This window comes from Chiloscyllium punctatum, chromosome 14, assembly GCF_047496795.1.
Source record: "Chiloscyllium punctatum isolate Juve2018m chromosome 14, sChiPun1.3, whole genome shotgun sequence".
In the NCBI taxonomy this organism is placed as follows: Eukaryota; Metazoa; Chordata; class Chondrichthyes; order Orectolobiformes; family Hemiscylliidae; genus Chiloscyllium; species Chiloscyllium punctatum.
Window position 1 is genome coordinate 9,077,373 of NC_092752.1, and position 26,976 is coordinate 9,104,348.

General features: G+C 42.1%; 1 protein-coding gene across 2 annotated transcripts in view; it reads right to left on the reverse strand.

The window, feature by feature from the left end:
- The window catches only part of grid2 (glutamate receptor, ionotropic, delta 2), a 978,162-nt gene that overhangs the window by 505,683 nt on the left and 445,503 nt on the right, over positions 1–26,976 (reverse strand). The window lies entirely within an intron of this gene.

The following is a 26,976-nucleotide window of genomic DNA, read 5'->3' on the forward strand; positions in this document are numbered from 1 at the left end:
ATCCCTGGAATGACAGGTCTAGCATATGAGGAACGGCTGAGGATACTGGGGTTGTATTCGTTGGAGTTTAGAAGATTAAGGGGAGATCTAATAGAGACGTACAAAATAATACATGGCTTTGAAAAGGTGGATGCTAGAAAATTGTTTCTGTTAGGCGAGGAGACTAGGACCCGTGGACACAGCCTTAGAATTAGAGGGGGTCATTTCAGAACGGAAATGCGGAGACATTTCTTCAGCCAGAGAGTGGTGGGCCTGTGGAATTCATTGCCACGGAGTGCAGTGGAAGCCGGGACGCTAAATGTCTTCAAGGCCGAGATTGATAGGTTCTTGTTGTCTAGAGGAATTAAGGGCTACGGGGAGAACGCTGGCAAGTGGAGCTGAAATGCGCATCAGCCATGATTGAATGGCGGAGTGGACTCGATGGGCCGAATGGCCTTACTTCCACTCCTATGTCTTATGGTCTTATGGTAATGGCCACTAAAATAAACGGATACAATGGTAATCTGTATGCCAAGGATGGAGAAGAGGTGAGTTTGAGATGCTGCTAGTGTTGTCCTAGCTCAATGTTAGGGATTATTTTTTAATTAAAAGGCATACAGCAGCTTTCCGGACCTTCCACTTTGGGATGACCCATTGAGTACTTTTCACTTGTCATTACTGTTGTGCAGGAAACACAAAAGCCAATAAGCACACCTCAGTTTCCATAATTATCAACGATGTAGAGAGGCCAGTGTTGGACTGGGGTGGATAAAGTTTTAAAAAAAAAATCACAAAACACCAGGTATAGTCTTACAGGCTTATTTGGAAGTATTAGCTTCCAGAGCACTGCTCCTTCACCAGGTAACCATAGGGCAGGATCATAAGACACAGGATTTATAGGAAAAGATCAGTGTCATGCAATTAAAACAATATATTGAACAAACCTTGTGGTTAGGGACATCCGGCCTCAGATCTTCAGGTGACCGCCCTCCAAGGCGGACCTTCTGGATATGCAACAACGTAGAGTGGAGTGGCCAAACAGCAATCAAGGTTTTTTCAATATATCATTTCAGCTGCATGACATTGGAATCTTTTGCTAAAATTCTGTATCTCATGGGCCAACTTCACACAGTTACCTGGTGACAGAGCAGCGCTCCAAAACCTAGTGCTTCCAAATAAACATGTTGGACTACAGCCTGACATTTTGCGAATTTTAACATAAATATTAAGATAACGGACTGGACAAATATCTCCTTTTTGCGATGATGTTGATCAAGGGATAAATAATAAAAGTGGCAATAACTTGGCAAATAAAATTGCAATTTCTTTCTTTCCCCCCCCCCCCCCCCAAATATGGAACATTAAAATGAAACCTTTGATGCTGGCAAAGTTAATTTTGATAAGAAATAGGCTTCACAGCAGACTCTTCTCCTGAAGAATCTCTGAATTCTGAGCTGCTTTAACTGGAAGTTCTTGTACCATCCAAAAGTTGCAAAAAATGTGATTTTTTTTTGATTGATTTAATGAAATTAAAGTGCAGTTATCCAGAAACCGATGTCCCACAGTGCACATTAACAATCTGCAAATGGTGCCATTAATGAGGACGCCCAAGTGTTTTGGCCTTCATTCTCCTGTCTGAGCTCATTTACATAACACCACATTAACAAATGAGGTTTCAAAGCACAACATGCTGAAGGCTCCATTCGGAGAAATCTAACAACTAAAAGAATTCTGATTAGATGCAGAGGTATTAAAAATTAAAATGAAAATCAAAGGAACGAATGTTCACATTGCTCATTCAATGAAAAGTAATCCCTAGCATTGTGAAGGAGGACAACAATTGCAGCATCTCAAAGTCACCACTCCTCCATACTTGGCTCAAGTCACTGCTCCAAGTTCAACTGGGGAAAAGAAAATCTGTAACTTTCTGTGCTTGTTTGACAAAAGCTGAACTTTTGTGCTCAAAGGCAAATGAAATACACCCAAGCTGTGGTGATAGGTTGTGTGGACAAATAGCCAAAAAGGTGGTGAAGTTGGGTTGCACCTGTTCAAGGAAGGAATATTGATTGCAACATCCTCCTACTCTTCCTCAATAAAGGCCCCAATGTGGGAGGCCGTTTGGAGAGGGAGGGGTGCATTTAATTATTTTCTGATAAAGCCCTGGCTAATCGTAAGTACAGGATTTTCTTTTTAAAAGGTTATGGCACTATCCCAAAGCACATGATGTTTCAAATCCTGGATCCATCCTGAGGATAATGGAATTGGTCTTCCGAGTGGGGTTTGAGAGTGAGGCATGGGGAGGTTGGCATTTCAGCAGAACATTCGACTTACGGATGTGAAGAGAAAGTGCTGCAGAAACTCAGCAAATCTGGCAGCATCTGTGGGGAGAGAAAGTGTTCTGAAGAAGGATCGTATTAGATTTAAGGAGTCAATTCCATTTCTCTCTCCACAAGATGCTGCCAGATTTGTTGAGTTCCTCTAGTGTTGTATATTTATTACAGATTTCTAGTATCCACAGTATTTGGCCTTTGCTTTTTTTTCCTGTTGCTGAAATATACCCAGATGAAAGAAAATTAGGCAGAAGCACCACAGGCACTCTTGATATCATATTCAGTTGAGCTCAAAACAAAATAGAAAATACATAAATACTCAGTAAAGCTATAAGGTGCAATGTTCAGGACTAAGTAGGAGCTACTCGAATTACGTAAGGAGCCCCTAAATAGTCCAAGTTCTGAATCGCAAAACTAAAACCTCCTAAAGAGCTATTGCTAGTCACTGCTCAAATCATTAACATGCATTATATTTCTCCAGAGTAGAAGGACCAGGAGCCCATTTGGTTAAACGGCCACACTTGGGTCTAACCCTCCCTTCCCTGGCCCAAGGACCTATCCAAGACACAGCTTGATGGCAGCTGGCCAGACTAGGCTGGTACAATTACAGCATTTAAAAGGCATCTAGATGGGTACATGAATAGGAAGGATTTCGAGGGATATGGGGCAAGTGCTGGCAAATGGGACTAGGTAAGTTAGGATATCTGGTCAGCATGGTTGAGTTGGACCGAAGGGTCTGTTTCTGTGCTGTACAGCTCTATGACTAGCTCAGAACTCAGAATGTAAGAATGGCCTCTTACATTCAATTCAATCCAAAAACTCAAATTGGCCAGCTGGTGGAGTAATTCCTTCCAAACATTTGAAGCAGGAGCAAGAGTAGGCCCCTGGGATGCCGTTCTGAGGGAAGGTCACTGGACCTGAAATGTCAACTCTGCTTTCTTTTCATAGATGCCACCAGACCTGTTGGGCTTCGCCAGAAATTCTTGATTTCTTGTCGGCCCAGAGCCTGCTCCACCTTTCAATTACAGCTAATATTCTCAAAACCATATTCCCACCCAACCTCCATGTCCCTTGATTTCTTTAATAGTTGGACATCTATCCTGCCCTGTCTTGAACCTATTCAATGATTGAGGTGCCATGGTTGCAGACAGAATTCCAAAGTATCACCACCCTCGGAGTCAAAAATAATTCCTCCTCATCTCAGTCCCATATATCCCACTTCTTATTTTGAGACTATGGAGAAGTGGTGATTTCACTGAACTATTAATTCAGACTAATGTTCTGGAGACCTGAGTTCAACTCCCACTGTGGGAGATGGGGAAATCCAGTTGCAAGAAAGTTTTAAATTGAAATGAATGTTAAACGGTAAAAATGCATTGACTGTCGCAAATGTATCTGACCTTTTCTTTTAACTCATTCATGGGATGTGGGCATAACTGGTCAGTCCATCATTTATATCCCTAACTGCTGTTAGGAATCAACCACATTGCTATGGCCCTGGAGTCCTGTGTATGCCAGACCAGGTAAAGGACAGCAGATTTCCTTCCTGAAAGGGCATTAGTGAAGATGGGTTTTTCCAACAATGGTCTCATATTCGTCATTAATTCCAGATTTTTTTAAATTCAAATTCCACCATATAGTAGGATTTGAACCCAGGTCATCAAAACATTACCAGGGTTTCTGGATTAGCAGCCCAACAATAATACCACTAGACCATCAGCTCCCTCATTATATTTAAGGAAATCTACTATCCTTACCTGGCCTGTGATTCCAGACCCACAATATAGTTGACTGTTAATTGTCCTGTGAAATGGCCCAGAGAACCAATCAGCTCAAGGAAAAGGACAAGCAACAAATGGTGACATTGCCAGTGACATCCATACAAAAAGGATAAACAAAAACATCTCCAGGTGACTATCCATCCATTTTAGGAGTTAGAAGCGAGCAGGGAGTAGGGGTAGCACAGTGGCTCAGTGCTCAGCACTGCTGCCTCTCAGTGCCAGGGACCTGGATTCAATTCCAGCCTCGGGTGACAGTGTGTGGGTTTCCTTCAGATGCTCCAGAATCCTCCCACAGATGTGCAGGTTAGGTGAACTGGCTGGGCAAAATTGCCCATAGTGTCCAGGGATGTATAGGTGAGATGCTTTAGTCAGGGATAAATATAGGGTAGGGGAATGTGTCTATGTGGATTATCCTTCAGAGGGCTGGTGTGGACTTGTTGGGCCAAAGGCCTAGTTTCTACACTAGGAATTCTAATTCAAAATAAATTTGTCTAACTCGGCTGAACATTCCCACTGAGGCTGGAAAATATTGTGTTCTTGCTAAAATGATTCACTGGATCTGGCAGAGTTACTGGTGCTAGTTAAAAGGTAAAATAAAAAAATGTGAATGGCCAAGAATCAATCTTAGTAACTCATGCCTCATCTGTCACAAAAAGGTGGAGAAATTTAATGTCTTTGTGGAGGATCATGCTATTAAAACATCTGCAGTACCACACATTTTTGTTTTAAATTCAGTTGTTTGATTCACTAATTGGTACAATGTTATTCTTGCCTTTCCACAAAATGTCATACTTATCCTCAAAGAAATGGAAAGGCAATATCAAAACATTTTTATAAAACAAAAAGAACTGCGGTCCTGGAAATCAGAAAACAGAAATTAAAATTGCAGGAGAAACTCAGTCTATGGAGAGGGAAACAGTTACTATTTTGCGTCCTGAAACCCTTAGTCTGAATGGTTCAGAATACTTTTACGTTATAGTCAGAGACAGACAGGAGACAGAGAGAAGGAAGGAGAACCTTCTCGTGGTAAATATTTCTCTACATTCTGGTGGCTTCATTACAAAGCAGGCAACCAAAAAGACTGATTATTCCAGCTCACTGAGCTGGAAGGTTCATTTCCAGACATTTTGTCACTCTACTAGATAACAATCTTCAGTGGACCTCCAGGCAAAGCACTGTTGATAATTCCTGCTTTCTATTGATATGTTTGGGTTTCTTTGGGCTGGTGATGTCATTTCCTATGGTGACATCATTTCCTGGTTTTTTTTGCTCAGGGGATAGTTGATAGGGTCGAACTTGATCTGTTTGTTGATAGAGTTCAGGTTGGAATGCCATGTTTCCAAGAATTCTCGTGTGTGTCTTTGTTTGGCTTGTCCTAGGATGGATGTGTTGTCCCAGTCAAAGTGGTGTCCTTCTTCATCCATATGTGAGGATACTAGCGAGAGAGAATCATGTCATTTTGTGGTTAGTTAATGTCCATGTATCCTGGTGGCTAGTTTTCTGCCTGTTTGTCCAATGTAGTGTTTGTTATAGTCCTTGCACAGTATTCTGTAAATGACATTAGTTTTGCTTGTTGTCTGTATAGGGTCTTTCAAGTTCATTAGCTGCTGTTTTACTGTGTTGGTGGGTTTGTGGGCTACCATGATGCCAAGGGCTGGGAATAGTCTGGCAGTCATTTCTGAGATGTCTTTGATGTAGGGGAGAGTGGCTAGGGTTTCTGGATGTGTTTTGTCTGTTTGTTTAGGTTTTCTGCCAAGAAATCTGCAGACTGTGTTCGATGGGTACCCGTTCTTTTTGAATACTGTATAGGTGATTCTGTTGAACTACAGAAGCAATCACCACAACATCCACAAACGAAGCTGCATCAGAACATGATTCCAATGAGCCAGCATGCACTGCAGCACAGAGGAAAATCAACCACATGTTACCTAGTAGGGTGATGAAACATCTGGAAATGAACCTTCCAGCTCAGTGAGCAAACCTACATCCAGAACTTCATTCTGAGTTACAAAATCACTGATTATTATGTTTTAATGAATGGGTAAAGTCTTATGGCTCAGAGAGATCCTCCCTGTCTTTTCCAGGAAAGCGTCATGAACCACACACCAGTCAGCCAGTGGTGAGCCCACTGGTAGGTTTTCTGCTGAAATCAAAGACCCTTCTTGTGCTGAGCAGCACCAGGCAGCAGCTACTGGAGACTCAGAATTGTGACCAGACCCTGACAATTGGGCTGGGCAGAAGGTGACAGAGGGCACCATGCCCACTGGGCAGCGATTCCTCCAAGGGGTCTCCTCTTGGGCCTTGGAGTTCCGGATGAGGATATCCCTTCCCCCCACCGGCAGGATGGCATGTTCCACATAGTGGTGATCTCTCCATGAGAGCAAGTTTCCCCAACAACAGGGAAACTGCTGAGAGGAGGGGACAGGCTCTTCATTGCCTGAAATGGCTCAACTTGTCACTCAGCCTATCTGCATGCTTACCCACCACTGGTGAAGCTTTCATTCAAAAGTAATAGGGCAGCATGGTGGCTCAGTGGTTAGCACTACTACTCCATTGCACCAGGGACCCTGGTTCAATTCCAGCCTCAGGCAATTATCTGTGCAGAGTTTGTATGTTCTCCCTGTGTCTGTGTGGGTTTCCTCCCACAGTCCAAAAATGTGCAGATTAGGTGGATTGACCACAGGGGTTACAGGGATGGGGGTGGGTCTGGGTGGGATGCTCTTCAGATGATCTATGTGGACCCAATGGGCCAAATGGTCTGATTAGATTCCCAACACAAGTGTGGAAACAGGCCTTTCAGCCCAACAAGTCCACACCAACCCTCCGAAGAGCAACCCACCCAGACTCATTCCCCTCTGACTAGTGCACCTAACCCTGTGGGCAATATAGCACGGCCAATTCACCTGACCTGCACGTCTTTGAATTGTGGGAGGAAACCCACACAGACACAGGGAGAATGTGCAAACTCCACACAGACAGTTGCCAGAGGCTGGAATAGAACCTGGGACTCTGGTGCTGTGAGGCAGCAGTGCTAACCATAGAGCCACTGTGCTGTAGGGATTCTATGATAAAGAGTCCTGGCAGTGTGAAGACATTGGCGAATGTATACTATCTAGACAGCCTTCTTTACAATTTTTGCCAACTTTCCCATCACTGAGGGCCTGGTAAAATTCCAACCTACATATTGCTTTAAATGTCCAAACGGCGTTACAGGCTGCACACTTACATGAGGTCAGTGCACAGAGCAGAGGAATGGGAGTAATTGGGTAGTTCATTCAAAGGGCTAGCTCAGCTGCAATGGGCCAAATGGTCACCTTCTGTGTTGTAAGATTACATAATTGACTGGCTACAATACAGTGTTCCTTAACAACCTAGCTGCTTTACAGTCAAACACTCGCACACACTAATAGATATGTCCCACCTTGTCATATCTAATTTCACATTTTATTTAGCTCTTGATAAAGCAGCATTCGACTGAGACTGAAGAAGTGATTGACTGCATTTCAAATGCACCAGTGTAGTTAATGAAGTGAGTAGGAGTAAATTTTCAAGCACATTACTTTGAATGTTTTGCTCATTCAGTAAGCGCTTCCCTACACCATCCCGAGATGGTCAATATGCTATTATTGCAAAATGAATGATCTTATTAAAATGTCCCTTCCTCATTAGTCAGGCTGGATAGATGTACAGCCATGGAGATGTTATCTCTTCTGTGTGTGCAAGATTTCACCATTTAACTCTGCACATTCTGACAAAATTATTTTAGCAGCTCAGAAACTACCTTCACAGAAACAAAATCAATTTGATTGTAAGCACGAGCCAGAAGGCAACAGGAGTTGTTCACTCTGCTTCCACTTTTTGCCTGAGGGAGTTTGCTCGAATACAGTTCTTGCAGCACTGAGGGATCACCCTACCTTATCGAAGTGCTCATCATTCCATGTCATAATGTCCTTAACCACATTAGTTAAGAGATGCAACTTTCTGCTTCTCTTAGCCAGTAGAACTTTTGATAATTGTACGGTCCATGCTTGTAGCTGAGGGGAAATGCCTAAACTATTGCTCGGTTTTATAGATCTCTCTACTTTCCCTTGAAAAGAAGTCCAAATTTGCAATGGTTTTGTGTGTCACAACTCAATTCATCTAAAGTCAGAGTCAGCAATATTTTATCTGTGTGAAGGCAACAGTAAGACTGATTCTCAAAGATAAGACTAATCTGCTCTTTGCAACAATATTTCCTGAGGTCTACACTCCAACCACATCAGCATGACATTCCCATGATAGGTGGTAATTGCCCTTGTAAAATGCCAACACGGAGTTTGTGTGCCAGTTTGTATTGGATTACTTGCCAATGACTCTGTACCTCAAGTCCAATTGCTCAGCTTGAAACAGCATAGGTAAAAAGTTGGCACACTGAGACAGAGCTTCAAAATGCCATACGTTAGCTAGCCATCACTTAGAGTCATAGAGATATACAGCCTGGAAAGAGAACCTTCGGTCCAACCCATCCATGCCAACCAGATATCCCAACCCAATCTAGTCCCACCTGCCAGCACCGGGCCCATATCCCTCCAAACCCTTCCTATTCATATACCCATCCAAATGCCTCTCAAATGTTGCAATTGTTCTAGCCTCCACCACATCCTCTGGCAGCTCATTCCATACACATACCACCCTCTGCATGAAAAAGTTGCCCCTTAGGTCTCTTTTATATCTTTCCCCTCTCACCCTAAGCATATGCCCTCTAGTTCTGGACTCCCCCACCCAAGGGAAAAGACTTTGGTCTATTTATCCTTTCCAAGCCCCTCAATTTTGTAAACTTCTAGAAAGGTCACCCTTCAGTCTCCGACGCTCCAGGGAAAACAGCCCCAGCCTGTTCAGCCTCTCTTTATAGCTCAAATCCTCCAACCCTGGCAACATCCTTGTAACTCTTTTCTGAACCCTTTCAAGTTTCACAACATCTTTCCGATAGGACGGAGATCAGAATTGCACACAATATTCCAACAGTGGCCTAACCAATGTCCTGTACAGCCGCAACATGACCTCCCAACTCCTGTATGCAGTACTTTGACAAATAAAGGAAAGCATACCAAACGCCTTCTTCACTATCCTATCTACCTGCAACACCACTTGGCCAGTTTACTCGTGCCTTCACCTCATTATGAATCTCTGCTTCCCTCCAACCTTGAAGCAAGATGAGAAGGACTTGCCACATACAGCGAGTTGTTATGATTTAGGATGTGCTGCCTGAAAGAGTGGTGAAGAAGAGTAGATAGCAGCTTTTAGATGGGAACTTAAAAGAGGAAAAGAAAGTGGACAGAGGTATGGACAAAAGGATGTTAGGGGTAGGTTAGAATTTGTTGGATCCTTCAAACCGTCATTATAGACATCTTTGTTAAAAGAGTCACTTATTGCCTTATTATCCTGGTCATCCTTAGATTAGATTCCCTACAGTGTGGAAATAGGCCCTTCAGCCCAACTAGTCCACACCGACCTTCCGAAGAGTAACCCACCCAAACCTATTTCCCTCTGACTAAAGCACCTAACACTATGGGCAATTTACCTGACCTGCACATCTTTGGACTGTGGGAGGAAACCAGAGCACCCAGAGGAAACCCATGCAGACACGGAGAGAATGTGCAAACTCCACAGACAGTTGCCAGAGGCTGGAATTGAACCTGGGACCCTGGTGCTGAGGCAACAGTGCTAACCACTGAGCCACCATGCCGCCCCAATTCTTAGTAAACTTCCAACTTAGCAAAACATTTCTGTGAAATAATGCAAATAACTGTATTGCCCAGAACCAGTTGCTGAAATTATGATATAATGTATTAATTAGCCATTTACTGTGATTATTCATGTATTAATTTTTAAATTACCTATTCATAGAAAGTGGGCATCACTAGCTAAGCCAACATTCATTGCCCGTCGCTAATTACCCAGAGGGCAGTTAAGAGCCAACCACATTGCTGTGGATCTGGAGTCACATGTCAGCCAGAGCAGGTAAGGATGGCACTTTCCTCCCCCAAAGGACATTAGTGAACCAGAAGGATTTTTCTGACAATCAATAGTCATCATTCAACCCTTAATTCCAGCTATTTTATTGACTTCAAATTCCACTACTTGCCATGGCAGGATTTGAACTGAGGTCCCCAGAACATTACTTGGATCTTTTGGACTAATGATAATACCACTAAGCCATTGCTTTTCCTTGAAAATAGCAATGTCTTAAATAGTCCTGCCTAGCCAAGCAACCACCGTCAAAAGTTTAGGCAGACAAATAGCCTTAGTATTGGACAGCTCAGCAGACTTTGATGAAGGTTACATAGAAGTCTGCTTTAGCTATTCTGATTAACAATAAAATTGTGTCTTACTTTATTTATTTGTTTGAAGGCAGTTAAAAATGTAGGAGATTATGTTTTGAGGATGGCTGTCTTTGCTGCAGAGAACCTATCCACAATATGACCGCTCCAATTAGACATACCAGATAAACTCCCACCCACACAGTCAGGTGCTGGTGCTGACTTATTGGTGGTGCAGCTGCAGCTATTAAAGAGTTGCAGCAACCATTGAAAGACATGTGGCGGAGAAAGAGCAAACATGTTTGAACAAAATCTATTTATAGTGCAGGTGTATGGCATCCTGCATAAACCCACGGCTGGTGGGAACAATTACTGAATGGAATTAAGGAATGGTAAGGCTTTTCTCTCCCACAATTTCTGGGCACCAGTGTTAGTGGGCAGCAGTTCACAAAACTGTTTTAAATGGAAATAAAAACTGGGACAGAAAAAAAAAAGGTCTGCTCATTCTCCATCACTTACTTTACATAAACTTAATATTATCCCACCTCCCAATGTGCATGTATCAAGATGCACTGCAGAAACTGAAAGATCCTCAGACAGCACTTTCCAAACCCATGACTATTTCCATCTCAAAAGGATAAGGGCAGCAGATACATGGGAACATCACCATCTTCAGGTTCCCCTCCAAGCCACTCACCACCCTGACTTAGAAATATAGCCCTGTTCCTTCAGTGTCGCTGGGTCATAATCCTGGAGTTCCCTTCCTAAGGGAATTGTGGGCTAACCTCAGTGGACTGAGGCAGATCAAAAAGACAGGTCACCACCACCTTCTCAAGGGCAAGGGACAGGCAATAAATGCTTGTCCAGCCAGCAACACCTACATGAGTAAAATAAATACATTTAAATGATTTTTAAAAAAAATCACGGTCAGTACAGATATAGTGGGCCAAAGGGCCGGTCCTGTATTATTTGATGTTCTGTGTGAATTCCCGGAGAAAGGTTAAAAAAACCCGGAAATCCTACACATGACAAGAAATAGTGTCTCTGGAGGATTTCAATTCCTGAACGGATCATCCTTGTTCATAATCATGCTGCCATCTCCTCATTCACAAAATCAAGAGTAAATGTCTCTGCTCATTTCTCTAAATTCATGCTTATTATAGCAAGAAATGGGACCGACACCATGTTTGTTTATTTTGGTGATTTGCATGTTGTCGCTATAAATGAGGAGCAAAGTTCACAATCCCAACTCAATTACTTTAATTGCACTAATTAAAAGCAGAAAAATATGAGATGTCTAGATGTTTAAAATTAAGGGGTATGGAGCAATTAATTTAATCTAGGACTCAGAGTTGATTGTTCTTTTGACAACGGCCTAAGAATAAAATTGATGCACTCCTCCTATTGTGTTCTGGGTGTGATATTAATCCCTTTGGTTTCTGGCGGGTAATAAGATCGCAAAGACATATAATTAGACTTGAAGCATAGTATCCACCAGCACACGCAGGAGCACTTATGCCAACACATTAATTGTATCACTACATTTTTCTTTTAGCTGTGCCATGCCAAGTATAATTTAACAGCAACCCGGTGTTGTGTGATCAAACCCAGCAGCTGGGGCCAATCTGTATCTTGGTTCAGGAGGTTTCAAACAAAGACGCTGTAGAAACAGCTGTTGTAAACCCCTTGACTGGTGCCTAATTATATAATCTGAAGTCGTCCTGCTCAAATTTAGATGGTTATTTATACAACAAATGAGATGAGGCAAAGAATCTGGGTCTGATTCAATTCCAAAAAGAAATAAATTTGAAGATGCCCATTGACAGATCATCTGTTTGTATACTTGATATTGGGAACATCAAAATTATTCACCTTTCATTTATTTGTGGGATATGGGCATGAATGGCATTTATTGTCTACCAGTGGAAGCCCTGATAAAATAAGCCTTCACCACAACAACCTTTATTCTTCCATAGGATATGGGCACCTCTGGCAAGGTCATCATTTCTTTCCCATCCCTATTTGACCTTGATCAGAGTAACTTGCAGAGGCCAGTTATAACTCAACCACATTGCTGTCGGTCTGGAGTCAGGTATAGACTAGATCGGGTGAGAATAGCAGACTTCCTTCCCCACAGGACACTAGTGGAGCAGATGGGATTTTAATGACAATGTTAATGATCACAAAAAAGAGCAGGGAGCACATGGTAGAGGGGTGTGGTGGGAATGAGGGCTGGTGACCGATACTGCTTTTCATCAATGTGGCTCATCTAACCAGCTCATTGCTCTCCTTGTTGACCTATAAACAAACAGTCTCTGCACGGTTTTGCAGAGGATGGGAGTAATTTCAGTTCGTAAGCAACCCTCCCACCATATTTATCCACCATGAACACAGTCAAAATCTCGGGATTTGGGGAAGTTTCTCCCAAATTGGATTCAAGAAGAAGGGAAACTTCCCAGTGCTACATACTTGACTAGGGAACGAACTGTGTGGCTTTAGATTCATTTGTGCTATTTGACCAGGGAGCATGTTGTAAACTGCATACATAATCAGACAGATCATGTTATTCTCCAAGTCTCAACCTGAAGGGGAGTGGAATTCCTGATGCATGTAGCTATGTTTCTGATCAAACACCTCTCCTGTTCCACATCTTTTGTTTCTTATGAGGACATCTAGCATGTCTCTTTCTCAAAAGTCTTTTTGTGTGTGTGTGTGTGTGTGTGTGTGTGTGTGTGTGTGTGTGTGTGTGTGTGTGTGTGTGTGATGGAACATCCAACACAGAGCAATACAATACAAGTGGCCCCAAGCTGGGGTGGGGAAAGGGCTTCAGAGGCATGTGCAATGAGCTGATAATGAAGGACTATGTCCATGAGACAACACACAAACCCAATAAGCTGGGCAGTCTTGCAACAGTGTGGGGGAGCAATGAGGTGCCAATTAATGGGACACTCATTGCTAATCAGCAGTAAGTTAAAAGGAGAGAATGGAACTCTCCTGGCTCATTCACAAGATGAATTGACTGTCCTCAACCAGAAATCTTACCTCAGCCTCTCTTGCACTCTCAGCATGGACTGTTGTCCCACGAGAATGGATGGGTGGGGGATAGGGGGTGTGGCTCTCACACAATGAAATGGAACTATCCATGTTTCCTGCTAACCAAGCTGCTTTAAATCTAACCCTTTGTGTTTCATTGCTTTATAATCCCATTTCAAATCAATGTAAATCACCAAGGATGTTCTCTAATAGATTCGAAGAAAGACGCATATCTTCAGTATGGAGAAAGTGAGGACTGTGGATGCTGGAGATCAGAATTGACAGTGTGGTGCTGGAAAAGCACAGCCTGTCAGGCAGCATCAAGGAGTGGGAGATTCAACGTTTCGGGCATAAGCCCTTCATCAGGAATCCTTCAGTTTGGCAGGGAAGAAAAGTATATTTCTAGTCCTGAAATATTTAGAACTTAAATGTGGCAATCTCCTGGGGTGACTTGAATAATAAAATGATTCTTTTCAAAAAAACAAAACTGTGTACTTTTAGATTGTAGGAGGATGGTGATTATAAACTAATAAAGGAATATCCTTATATTTCTCCTTGAAACATCCTGGTAGTCTCATGAGGCAATGAGAACAGAATCGTCAGCTGATCGTGGTGACAAATCTCCAATCAATAAATTTACAATTGGCCCAGATATGGGCTCCTGTGGTGCAGTGGTAGTGCCCCTACCTCTGAGCCTGGAAGCTTGGGTTCAAGTTCCATCTGGCCCAGAGATGTACAGAAACATCTTTGAACAAGTTGATTAGAAAATATCTAGATCGAGACAAGAGATGAATGGAAGAACATCTTCTAATCAGATCTAATACCAACTAAAATCACGCTATAAAACAAGCTATGACTCTAAAAGTCATTTATATCAATAAAATCTAGTTAGAGCCAAACTGTCCTTAAAAGAGGGAGGTGCATTACAGAAAACTTACCGTAAGGTTTTACATACTGGTGAAGGTGTTCATTAGAAATCTGCAAAAACAGTTGTAGTATCTCATAATCAAGTCTTTCAGCTACGACTTTAGATTTATATTGACCAGAAGTTGAAGGTTACATCACAGCCTACAGTTGTGAGAAGGTTTTTGTGATTTTAACATTTTATTTTGTTTGTACAATTGAGGTTTGGCATGTGTTCAGGGCAATGAATGAATGAATGGTTTCACACAGCATTACACACTGTGGCTCACTAAATGTGTTGTATTTGTGAAGAGCCATGGCTTTATGAAGCCCAATGTTTACTGATGAAGGGCTTTTGCTAAAAACATCATTAGAAATGGTGAAGAAGCTATGCCATTAAGTTCCATGAGTAAGAGGATTGTGGGTTCAAGTTGCCCTCCCACACCATCTTAACTTGGAACCACATTACAGTTTCTCATTGTCACTGGGTCAAAATGCTGAGTGCTCTCCCTAATAGCACCATAGGTGTACCTACATCCTATGGACTGCAGCAACTCAAGAAAGCAGCTTACCACCACGACCGTTTCAAGGACAATTAGAATGGGCAATACATTCTGTTCTGGTCAGCAATGAGAGATAGAGAATCCATTTAGTAATCATATGAAAGATGGAAACTTCGATGATATATTAAATCCCTCAATGCTGCACTAGAGCCTTAGACAAGATCTTTATGACAAATTCAAAGTTGTTAATTACTTCTCTTTAATAAATGAACACTGGCAGTTGTTAAATCAGATGTTAGGAATTATTCCCAATTTACATGGGCATTTCCTAACTACAAAGTGTTTTCCCAATTGGTTCATGGAATATGGGTGTGACCGTCAGGGACAATATTTAGTGCCTATTCCTAACTGCCCTGAACTGAATGGTTTGCATGGCCATTTCACAGGCAGCTAAGCATCAACCACATTGCGATGTATCTGGAGTCACATGTAGACCAGGTCACACAGATTTCCATCCCTAAAGGATATTACGGAACGAGATAGAATTTTAATGGCAACCACTGTTAGTTTCATGGTCACCATAACTGAGACGAAGTCTAAACTCCATTAATTCAGTTTAAAATCCTCTAACACCATACAAGGGATGGTAAGTACCCAGAGCGCACTGCCAGAGGAGGTGGCAGAAGCAGACACAACAGCAGCTTTTAAGAAGCACCTGGACAAATACATGAATAGGAAGAAAGTAGAGATACGGATCCCGTAGGTGACGATGGTTTTAATATAGAAGGGCAAAGTATGTTGGCACAGGCTTGGAGGGCTGAAGGGCCTGTTCCTGTGCTGTATCATTCTTGGTTCTTCATGCCATAGTGGGATTTGAACTCATGTCCCAAGAGCATTAGGCTAGGGCTCTAGTTACTGGTCTGGTGACACAACTTTGTTAAAACAAAATATATAGATTCCTTGGTCCTATTTTTCAAGAAAAACAAGGTATGTGTTTTGGTTTCCTGGCTGATATTTATTGAAGCAAAGTTAGATTACAAGATAATCCAGGGTAGCCTATTGGAGTGGCTCGGAGTCAGGGGAAGACAAGATGGTCCCCATTTTCTTAAAATAAACAGGGATTTCTGTTCTCTGATATAGTTAAAGATCCAGTGTAAACGTCACTGAATAGGCGCTTGAAAGAATGGTCCAGTTAGCAGGTGGATGAGGCGCTGAATGGATTGAGATGGATCAGGTGGAATTGGATAGATAGGTGAGTGAGGGTGTTGGTGAGTGAGATGGTAGGGGGTAAATGCATGAGGTGGACAAGCTGTGCCGTCAGTTCAGGCCACATCATCAGGTCTGGTCAGGGCAGCCAGGAGGGAAGTCAGAGGATTCATTTGGCAGTTGGAAAGAGGGTATGGGAGTTGAGTGGTGTCATTACTCCTCAACCAGGCTTGATCAGCTTGGGAGAATAATTGGGGTGGGGGAGGGGATTACATTTGAGTGGCTGGGGCCTGGTAAGGGGCTAGTGAGGTTTGGGCCAGCAGGTAGTTGGGGGTTGTAATCGGGCAGTTGGGATGACAAAAATAGGGTTGGGAGGGTAGTCCATGAGTGGTACGTTGGGGAACAGTTGGGAAGTCGGAAGCAGTATTCAGCCATTTTACATTTCCCGAGTCACTATTCAAGTGGATCTGTCCCTCAGATTTCCGTTGAGCGTCTCAAGTGCAGGGGAATGGATTTTGTTTTTCTACTCCTTCTCACAAGGGTGCCCTGGGCCATCTACCAGGACAATAGATTGCCAACACTCTAGAATTTGAACGGCGTAATATCCTGCCAGGGTGAGGAGCTGAGATTTACATGCAGTACAGACTGAGGGAGCAGTAACCCCTCTTCAACAAATCTGCGGGAGACAAATTTGTACACAATCTCAGAACGGCGATTCTGCAGCACAAAACTCCTTACGATTCAGAAATAATTAAATAATGTATCAGAGGAATGGCAGCAGAAAAAAGCTGAAGTGTCACACAGCCACAATTCTCTAATGATACCAACATTAAGGTGCATCATTATGGTAGTCAATATGTACTGCACCTGACACGAGGAGCATAGCAAAAGGTGCAAGATATTTATTCCCTCCTATTATCATCCTTCCACTTAATGAGCAAGAGACATCAAACCAAGCATTAAAATGCATTATGAGACTGTAAAGACCATTGAGACCAGAAACACTTTCTACCGGCACTTTACTCATTTACACATAAACACACAGAAGACAAATCATTTAAATTAATCGGGTCACAATCGACAGGTTGGTGCTGTCAGCACAGAATCTAATACGAGGAGAAGGCCGTTCAGAAAACTATAAAAACCGGCTGATTGATCTGTCTTCACTTACAGAGAGGCTCCAAGCCAAGACGCCAACTACTAATTTTACCTCATTGTGAAACTACTGAGCCACTAGTCACCGGTTCCTGCATAATTTCATTCCAGATATTGGTGGGGTTTTGACCAGTAGAGACACAGCCTCAGAAGGGCAGGCCCATTACTTTTTTTGAGACTGGCACAATCTAATAGAATGCTGGATTGTTGAACATGCTGTTCAACCAGTTTCAGCTCAGCCTCTAACCTTGGATGTGAGTATCAACCTATGTGAGGGGAAGCTGCAGCAGATTACTGAGCAGATCGAAAGCTTAAATGTAATTAGTTGTCAAGGAGGCTGACAGGATATCGGAGGGGCTTCGGAGAATTGCTACAGAGGAAAACCCTACTGTATCTGCATAGAGATGAGTCATTCATGCAATGAGCGAATCGCAGAAGAAATTTGGCTCAGCTGAGCTGAGAAGCTGACTGTATCTCCTACAATTTTGCCTTCTGAAAACTGATGTTAATAGCAACTTCACTGGCTGGAAAGTTGCTTGCAATTTCCTGAGGGTGGAATAAGCAGGTTATCACCCACCACCTCAAACTATCCTTACACCCACTGCTCAACCATAAAATTGCTCAATTATTACCATCACAAAAATTATTCTAAGTGTTAATACAACCTCTTTCTGCTGGGAGATTGATGGCAAGGATGATACTCACTGCCCTGTAGAACCAGGTGGGACATAGTGTTGCAGGGGGCTGGCCATCTCGAGACCTAAGCTAAGGCTCTGGTCATGGATTTAAATACAAACATGTTGTTATGGACCAGACCAGAACCCCTCAAAAAGGTAGCCCAGTCCCTAACTTTTTCTTATTTTAGAAAGGTAAATGTTAGGTGCTGTGTTCCAGATATAATTAGATTGTTCAAACTACTCTATGTTAAGCAAAACATAATTTATTTGTTTACTGCAGTTAAAATACAACAACAACAACAGAATTAGCTCAACAGTAATGCTGACCAAAAGAATAGAAACAGTAACTATTAAAAATTAACTGTTCCAAGACAGTAACATCCCATTAGCACACCCTTGGCAAAAGGCAAAATTTAGAAAACAGAAGGCAGATGAACTCAGGGCATGGTTAGGAACATGGGACTGGGATATCGTAGCAATGACGGAAACATGGCTCAGCGATGGGCAGGACTGGCAGCTAAATGTTCCAGGATACAAATGCTACAGGAAAGATAGAAAGGGAGGCAAGAGAGGAGGTGGAGTGGCGATTTTGAGAAGGGATAGCATTACAACTGTACTGAGGGAGGATATTCCTGGGAATACATCCAGGGAAGGTATTTGGGTGGAACTGAGAAATAAGAGAGGGATGATCACCTTATTTGGATTGTATTGTAGACCCCCCAATTGTCAAAGGGAAATTAAGAAATAAATTAGTAAGGAGATCTCAGCTATCTGTAAAAATAATAGGGTGGTTATGGTAGGGAATTTTAACTTTCCAAACATCGACTGGAACTGCCATAGTGTTAAGGGTTTAGATGGAGAGGAATTTGTTAAGTGTGTACAAGAAAATGTTCTGATTCAGTATGTGGATGTACCTACGAGAGAATGTGCAAAATGTGACCTACTCTTGGGAAATAAGGCAGGACAGGTGACTGAGGTGTCAGTGGGGGAGCACTTTGGGGCCAGCGACCATAATTCTATGGATTTAAAATAGTGATGGAAAAGGATCGACCAGATCTAAAAGTTGAAGGTCTAAATTGGAGAAAGGCAGATTTTGACAGTATTAGGCAAGAACGTTCAAAAGCTGTTTGGGGGCAGATGTTCACAGGTAAAGGGACAGCGGGAAAATGGAAAGCCTTCAGAAATGAGATAACAAGAATCCAGAGAAAGTATATTCCTGTTAGGGTGAAAGGGAAGGCTGGTAGGTGTAGGGAATGCTGGATGACTAAAGAAATTGAGGGTTTCGTTAAGAAAAAGAAGGAAGCATATATAAGGTATAGGCAGGGTAGATTAAGTGAATCCTTAGAACAGTATTAAGGCAGTAGGAGTACACTTAAGAGGGAAATCAGGAGGGCAAAAAGGGGACGTGAGATAACTTTGGCAAACAGAATTAAGGAGAATCCAAAGGGCTTTTACAAATACATTAGGGCAAAAGGGTAACTAGGGAGAGAATAGGGCCCCTCAAAGATCAGCGAAGCAGTCTTTGTGTGGAACCACAGAAAATGTGGGAGATACTAAACAAGTATTTTGCATCAGTATTTACTATGGAGAAGGATATGGAAGATATAGAATGTGGGAAAATAGATGGTGACATCTTCAAAAATGTCCATATTACAAAGGAGGAAGTGCTGGATGTCTTGAAATGCATAAAGGTACATGAATCCCCAGGACCTGATCTGGGAACCTGATCTAGGCTTCTTGCTGAGATATTTGTATCATCAATAGTCACAGAATAATATCATTATATAAGGAAGGTGGTAAAGACAAGCTAGGAAACTATATACCGGTGAACTGGAGGGAAGTTGTTGGAGGAAATCCTGAGGGACAGGTTTTACACATATTTGGAAAGGCAAGGACTGATTAGAGTAGTCAACATGGCTTTGTGTGTGGGAAATCATGCCTCATAAACATGATTGAGTTTTTTTGAAAAAGTGACAAACAGGATTGATGAGGGCAGAGTGGTGGACGTGATCTATATGGACTTCAGTAAGGCACTCGACAAAGTTTCCCATGGGATACTAGTTAGCAAGGTTAGATTTCATAGAACACAGAGAGAACTAGCCATTTGGATACAGAACTGGCTCAAAGGTAGAAGACAGAGGGTGTTGGTGGAGGGTTGCATTTCAGACTGGAGGCCTGTGACCAGTGGAGTGCCACAAGGATCGGTGCTGGATCCACTACTTTTAATCATTTATATAAATAAGTTGGATATGAACATAGGAGATCTAGTTAGTAAGTTTGCAGATGACACCAAAATTGGAGGTGTAGTGGACAGTAAAGAAGGTTACCTCAGATTACAACAGGATCTTGATCAGATGGGCCAATGGGCTGAGGTGTGGTAGATGGAGTTGAATTTAGATAAATGTGAGGTGCTGCATTTTGAGAACGCAAATCTTAGCAGGACTTATGCACTTAATGGTAAGGACCTAGGCAGTGTTGCTGAACAAAAAGACCTTGGAGTGCGGGTTCATAGCTCCTTGAAAATAGAGTCACAGGTAGATAGTATAGTGAAGGTGGTGTTTGGTATGCTTTCCTTTATCAATCAGACTATTGAGTAGAGGAGTTGGGAGGTAATGTTGTGGCTGTACAGGATGTTGATTTAAGGCACTTTTGGAATATTGCATGCAATTCTGGTCTCCTTCCTATTGGAAAGATGTTGTGAAACATGGAGAATTCAGAAAAGATTTACAAGGATGTTGCCAGGGTTGGAGGGCTTGAGCATTAGGGGCTGTTTTCCCTGGAGTGTTGGAGGCTGAGGGGTGACCTTATAGAGGTTTATAAAATCATGAAGGGCATGGATAGGATAAATGCATGAAGTCTTTTCCCTGGGGTGGGGGAGTCCAGAACTAGAGGGCATAGGTTTAGGGTGAGAGGGGAAAGACATAAAAGAGACCTATGATCATGGAAGATATAGTTGGGGAAATGGATGGTGACATCTTGGAAAATGTCCATATTACAAAAGGAGGAAGTGCTGGATGTCTTGAAATGCATAAAAGTGAATGAATCCCCAGGACCTGACCAACTGTACTCTGGAACTCCATTTCCACGCAGAGGGTGATGCATGTGTGAAATGTGCTGCCAGAGGAAGTGGTAAAGGCTAGTACAATTGCAACATTTAAAAAGGCATTGAGATGAGTAGGTGAATAGGAAGAAATTGGACGGATTAGGTGCCAGGTGTTGGCAAGTGGGACGAGATGAGGATGGGATATCTGGTCAGCAAGGACAAGTTGGACCGAAACATTTGTTTCCGTGCTGTACATCTCAATGACTCTATGACTCAAAAGATATCTTAGTAACTCAGGTTTTAAAACCTTTCTTTGAAGAAAAAAGAACAAAATAATCTCTTAAACCCATTGTATCATCAATATGAACAAGAGACAAGAATAGGTCACTTGACCTTTTGAGCTTACCCCACCATTCAACAAGATTATGGCTGTTCTGATTTTAATCTCAACTTTACATTCCTGCATATCTCTAATAAACTTTCATCCGTTTGGTCATCAAAAATCAATTTACCTCTGTCTGAAAACTATTTTAAGATTCTGCATTCATGATCTTTTGAGGAATCCCATCGTTGCAGCTGCCAAGATTCAAATTGAATTAATGGACTAATTAATTGAATTAATTCTAGAATTATGAAGCTGGTCTCAGTCATGTGACCATGATCATGCCTGGTTTCAAAAATCCCATGTGGAGGGCTCTCATGGCACAGTAGTAGTGTCCCTTCCACTGGACCAGGAGTCCTGGGTTCATGTCCCACCTGCTCCTGGAGGTGTGTAAAAACATCGCTGAACAGGTTAATCAGAAAGATAGGCTAAACAACAACATCAAAAAACCCAGATCTAAATTAGAAAAAAAAATACGAACTTAATAATTGGGTTAAAAGTCACACAACACCAGGTTATAGTCCAACAGGTTTAATTGGAAATACTAGCTTTCAGAGCACTGCTCTTTCATCAGGTGGACGATAAAGGAGCAGCGCTCTGAAAGCTAGTGCTTCCAATTAAACCTGTTGGACTACAACCTGGTGTTGTGTGATTTTTAAACTTGTACACCCCAGACCAACACCGGCATCTCCGTATCATTATTAATTGGGACCCTCTTGTGGTGCAGTGGTAGTGTCTCTATCTCTGGACAGGGGAAAACAAAAATCTGACTTTACCTAGTTTGGCCACATTGCTGACCTACTGTAATGTGGTTGATCTTTAACTTCCTCTCAAGGGCAAATAAGGATCAATTACAAATGTTGACCTTGCCAGTGTTGCCCACTGCTCATTTAAAAAAATAAAACATTCGGAACCATCAATACCTATCCACAAAAAAAAATTTAAAATTAAAATTTGCAGCCCTCTTTGCAAAGAACATTCATCAAGCAATTTATGATCTCCTTCAGAATACCCTTGAATATTAAATCATGATGTCTAGAATCTACAATATTCGTTGCTACTGAGATTCTAATTGAGAGTGTCGACTGCATGTAAATACCTTTCTGCTCAGTTCAAATCTGAAAAATCAACAAATACAATCGCAATGCTTATGAAATAATCATGACATATTCTCTAAATCCCATCAAGATTGGATATTGGTCACAACGTACATAAAGAGTTTAGCAAGCGCATTTGTCATCATCAACACTGGCTGTCCCTTGCAGACAAGGATCACTCTTTTCCACTCTCAATGTTAGTCCATAGATGGCTTTACAGATGCAGCTAATGCAGGCTTTGTTACACCTGGGGGATAAAGGTGGTCATGGGTAGGGGTGATTGGAGCATGGGTACGGCAGTGTGCTCCTTTCAGGAGTGTTCCCTCCCAGTTGGAGAACACTTCAATGGTCCAGGATATTCGACCTCGGACCTTCGGGTGACCATCCTCCAAGGTGGACTTCGGGACAGGCAGCAGCGAAAAGTGGCCGAGCAGAGGCTGATAGCAAAGTTTGGTACCCATAGGGAGGGCCTCAACTGGGACCTTGGGTTCATGTCTCACTACAGGTGACCACCGCTGCACCACACACACACACACAACACACACACACACCATAAACAACCCCCCACAAGATCAAAGAGTCATTCAACTTATGTGAATGCATAACCGAGACAGCTATTAAGTCTTTAATCAGTTAGAATGAAGGTGCAGGTTTCAAACATTTAATATATAAATCCCTGCCCCAAGACAACTTAAAGTTTTATCAGAATAAAAAGGTGACACCTTAGGTCAGATAATGCATTTTAGGTGTGAGGCCCTGTTTCAAGTCTGTTTGTATATCTGTGCCACCATTCTAACTTAATAGCCATGTAGGTTTGTTCAATACATCCGCATGAGTTGTATGACACTTTGATCTTTTATTATAAATCCTGTGTCTGGTGTGTCTCTCTTACTATGTGCCTAATGAAGCAGCAGTGCTCCCAAAGCTTTGGTCTCAAATAAACATGTTGGACTGTAACTCCGTGTTGAGTGATTTTTGACTTTGTCATAGAGTCAGAGATGTACAGCATGGAAACAGACCCTTTGGTCCAACTCATCCATGCTGACCAGATATTCCAACCTAAATCTAGTCCTACCTGCCAGCACCTGGCCCATATCCCTCCAAACCCTTCCAATTCATATACCCATCCAAATGCCTCTTAAATGTTGCAATTGTAGCAGCCTCCACTACTTCCTCTGGCAGCTCATCCCATACACGTACCACCCTATGCGTGAAAAAGTTGCCCCTTAGGTCTCTTTTATATCTTTCCCCTCTCATCCTAAACCTATGCCCTCTAGTTCTGGACTCCCACATTCCAGGGAAAAGACTGTCTATTTATCTTATCCATGCCCCTCATGATTTTATAAACCTCTATACGGTCATCCTTCAGCCTCCCACACTCCAGGGAAAACAGCTATTCAACCTTTCCCTGTAGCTCAATTCCTCCAACCCTGGTAACATCCTTGTAAGTCATTTCTGAACTCTCATGTTTCACAACATCTTTCCAATAGGAAGGAGGCCAAAATTGCGCACAATATTCCAAAAGTGGCCTAATCAATGTCCTGTATAGCCACAGCATGACCTCCCAACTCCTGTACTCAATACTCTGACCAATAAAGGAAAGCATACCAAACACCTTCTTCACTATCCTATCTACCTGCAACTTCACTTTCAAGGAGCTATGAACCTGCAATCCAAAATCTCTTTGTTCAGCAACACTCTCTAGGACCTGACCATTAAGTTCTCCTAAGATTTGCTTTCCCAAAATGCAGCATCTTGGATTTATCATCTGCCACTTCTCAGCTTATTGGCCCATCTGGTCAAGATCCTGTTGTAATCTGAGGTAACCATCTTTGCTGTCCACTACATCTCTAATTTTGGTGTCATCTGCAAACTTACTGGCTGTACCCCTTATGCTCGCATCCAACTAATTTATATAAATGACAAAAAGTAGAGGACCCAGCACCGATCCTTGTGGCACTCTACTAGTCACAGGCCTCCAGTCTGAAAAATAATCCTCCACCACCACCCTCTGTCTTCTACCTTTGAGCCAGTTCTGTATCCAAATGGCTAGTCCTTCCTATATTCCATGAGATCTAACCTTGCTAATCAGTCTCCTATGGGGAACCTTGACAAATGCCTTGCTGAAGTCCGTATAGATCACATCTACTGGTCTGCCCTCAATCCTCTTTGTTATTTCTTCAAAAAAAAACTCAATCAAGTTTGAGAGACACGATTTCCCATGCACAAAACCATGTTGATTATCCCAAAATAGTCCTTGCCTTTCCAAATACATGCACATCCTGTCCCTCAGGATTCCCTCCAACAACTTGCCCACTACCGACATCAGGCACACTGGTCTATAGTTCCCTGGCTTGTCCTTACCACCCTTCTTAAACAGTGGCGCCACATCAGCCAACCTCCAGTCTTCCGGCAACTCACCTGTGACTATTGATGATACAAATATCTCAGCAAGAGGCCAAGCAATCACTTCTCTAGCTTCCCACAGGATTCTAGGGTACACCTGATCAGGTCCTGGGGATTTATCCACCTTTACCTGTTTCAAGACATCCAGCACTTCCTCCTCTGTAATATGGACATTTTGCAAGATGGCACCATCTATTTCCCTACAGTCTATATCTTCCATATCCTTTTCCACATAAATACTGATGCAAAATATTCTTTTAGTATCTCCTCCATTTTCTGCGGTGCCACACACCTCAGTCCAACACGAGCACCTCCATATCACACCGTTTGCACAATGGAGAGACTCTCCAGTACTTGCAAAAATCTAGGCTGTAGAACATTACTAAAGGAAGCAATACATTTTGTGAATATTAATTTATCGTATTTTTCCCCTGCTGCTGGTCAAGCATACCAAGTAAATACCCTCCAAAAATTTGAGAAAACTGTATTGCCGTATATACCCATGTATAGGTAGAATTTTGAAGACTTTTTAGAATCTGAAATTAGCGGAGCGACTTATCCACAAGGTATTGTTTGGAGATAAATATTCATCCCCTCAAAGTAGATAAAATGAGAAACCAGCAGACCCCGGTCCCTGGTTCTGGAATGTTACCTGTGATATGTTCGGGCTGTGGTAAACCACGGATAACTGAAATAGGCAGTCGCACTGTACTGTCGTACCATTATAGTTATAGTAATTCTGAAAACCTGGAGCAGAGCAAGACAGCTGGTGGACTGGAAGACCCAGAACAGAATACAATGGGCAGGCACACTAACTCATAAATGATTATGTGTAACTGTGAAGAAGTAGGGTACACGATATATATGAAAAAATACAAGATTTTTTGGCCAAAAATAAGGTGTTGACTTATACATTAGATCAACCTATACATGAGTTTATATGGTAGTCAACTAGTAACAGCATAGTAAAAGGAAGAGGAGCATTAGGATGATGCGCCGCTAAGATCATATATCAACATGAGGCAGGTTTAAATCATATTGTTCCTTGTGTTCATAATTTCTTAGATAAGTGATCACACAGATGCTTTTTAAAATCAAGGATTTTATATAGATGTGTCAGTTTGCTTTGATTATTGAGACCCAAAATGATAAGCTGCATAGATCTAATTAATCTAATTTAAATCTAATTATAAGCATGTTTGCAAAAGACACCTGAATATTTTGTTTTTATGTTCCAATTACCATTTGCAACACTGGGTCATTTTCCTATCAGCTAAACAGCAGGAGGGCAAAGCAGATTTGATAAAATCAGAGGTGATAGATTGAGATCCATTGGCAGAAGAGAGAGACTGGATATAAAAGAAGATTCTTGCTCAATGTTGTCAGGACGTACAATGTCCTAATTGGGCAGGTGATAGAAGCTCATGCCAGAAATCGTTTTAAAAGGGTATTGAACAACTATTTGACCTGAATAACAGAAGAGTTATGGTGTAGAATGAGGCATTCAGTTCACTGTTACTGACCAGATGGAACTTGCAAGGTAATGGGCAAAAAGGAGCAATGTGGGACCGTGCAGCTTCAAAGATCCAGCCAGCACAGATATAGTGGGCTGCAAGACCTCTCTCTGATCTTTGATCTACAAATCCATGATATTTTCAAGAGTTTGGTGCCAAATCCAAAGTTTGATTAAAGTGACAAGAAGTGCATTCACACAGTGAATTATTCCATACCTCTGAATACTTGCCACAAATTACTTTGAAAGCCATGATGAGGTGCCGGCTTTGGACTGGAATGGACAAAGTTAAAAATCACAACAGCAGGTTATAGTCCAACAGGTTTATTTGGAAGTACTAGCTTTCACAGCATTACTGCTTCCTCAGGTAGCGAGTCGGGCAGGATCCTAATAAAGGACCAAGGCTCCGAAAGTTTGTACTTCCAAAAACAAAAACCTGTTGGACTACAGCATGGTGTGAGATGTTTAACATTACTTTGAAAAGCAGAGAACATTATTGTGTGAACGAACATTGTAGTCATTCTGTACATAGTAAAATAACAGACAAAAAAAAAGGTGTAGCTTTTAATTTCTCCTTGGCGGAGTGGTATTTTGGATTGTCTGTCTGACATACATTAGCACCATATTTCCCTTCCTGTAAATGTCAACAGTAATAAGCAGGATGACCAG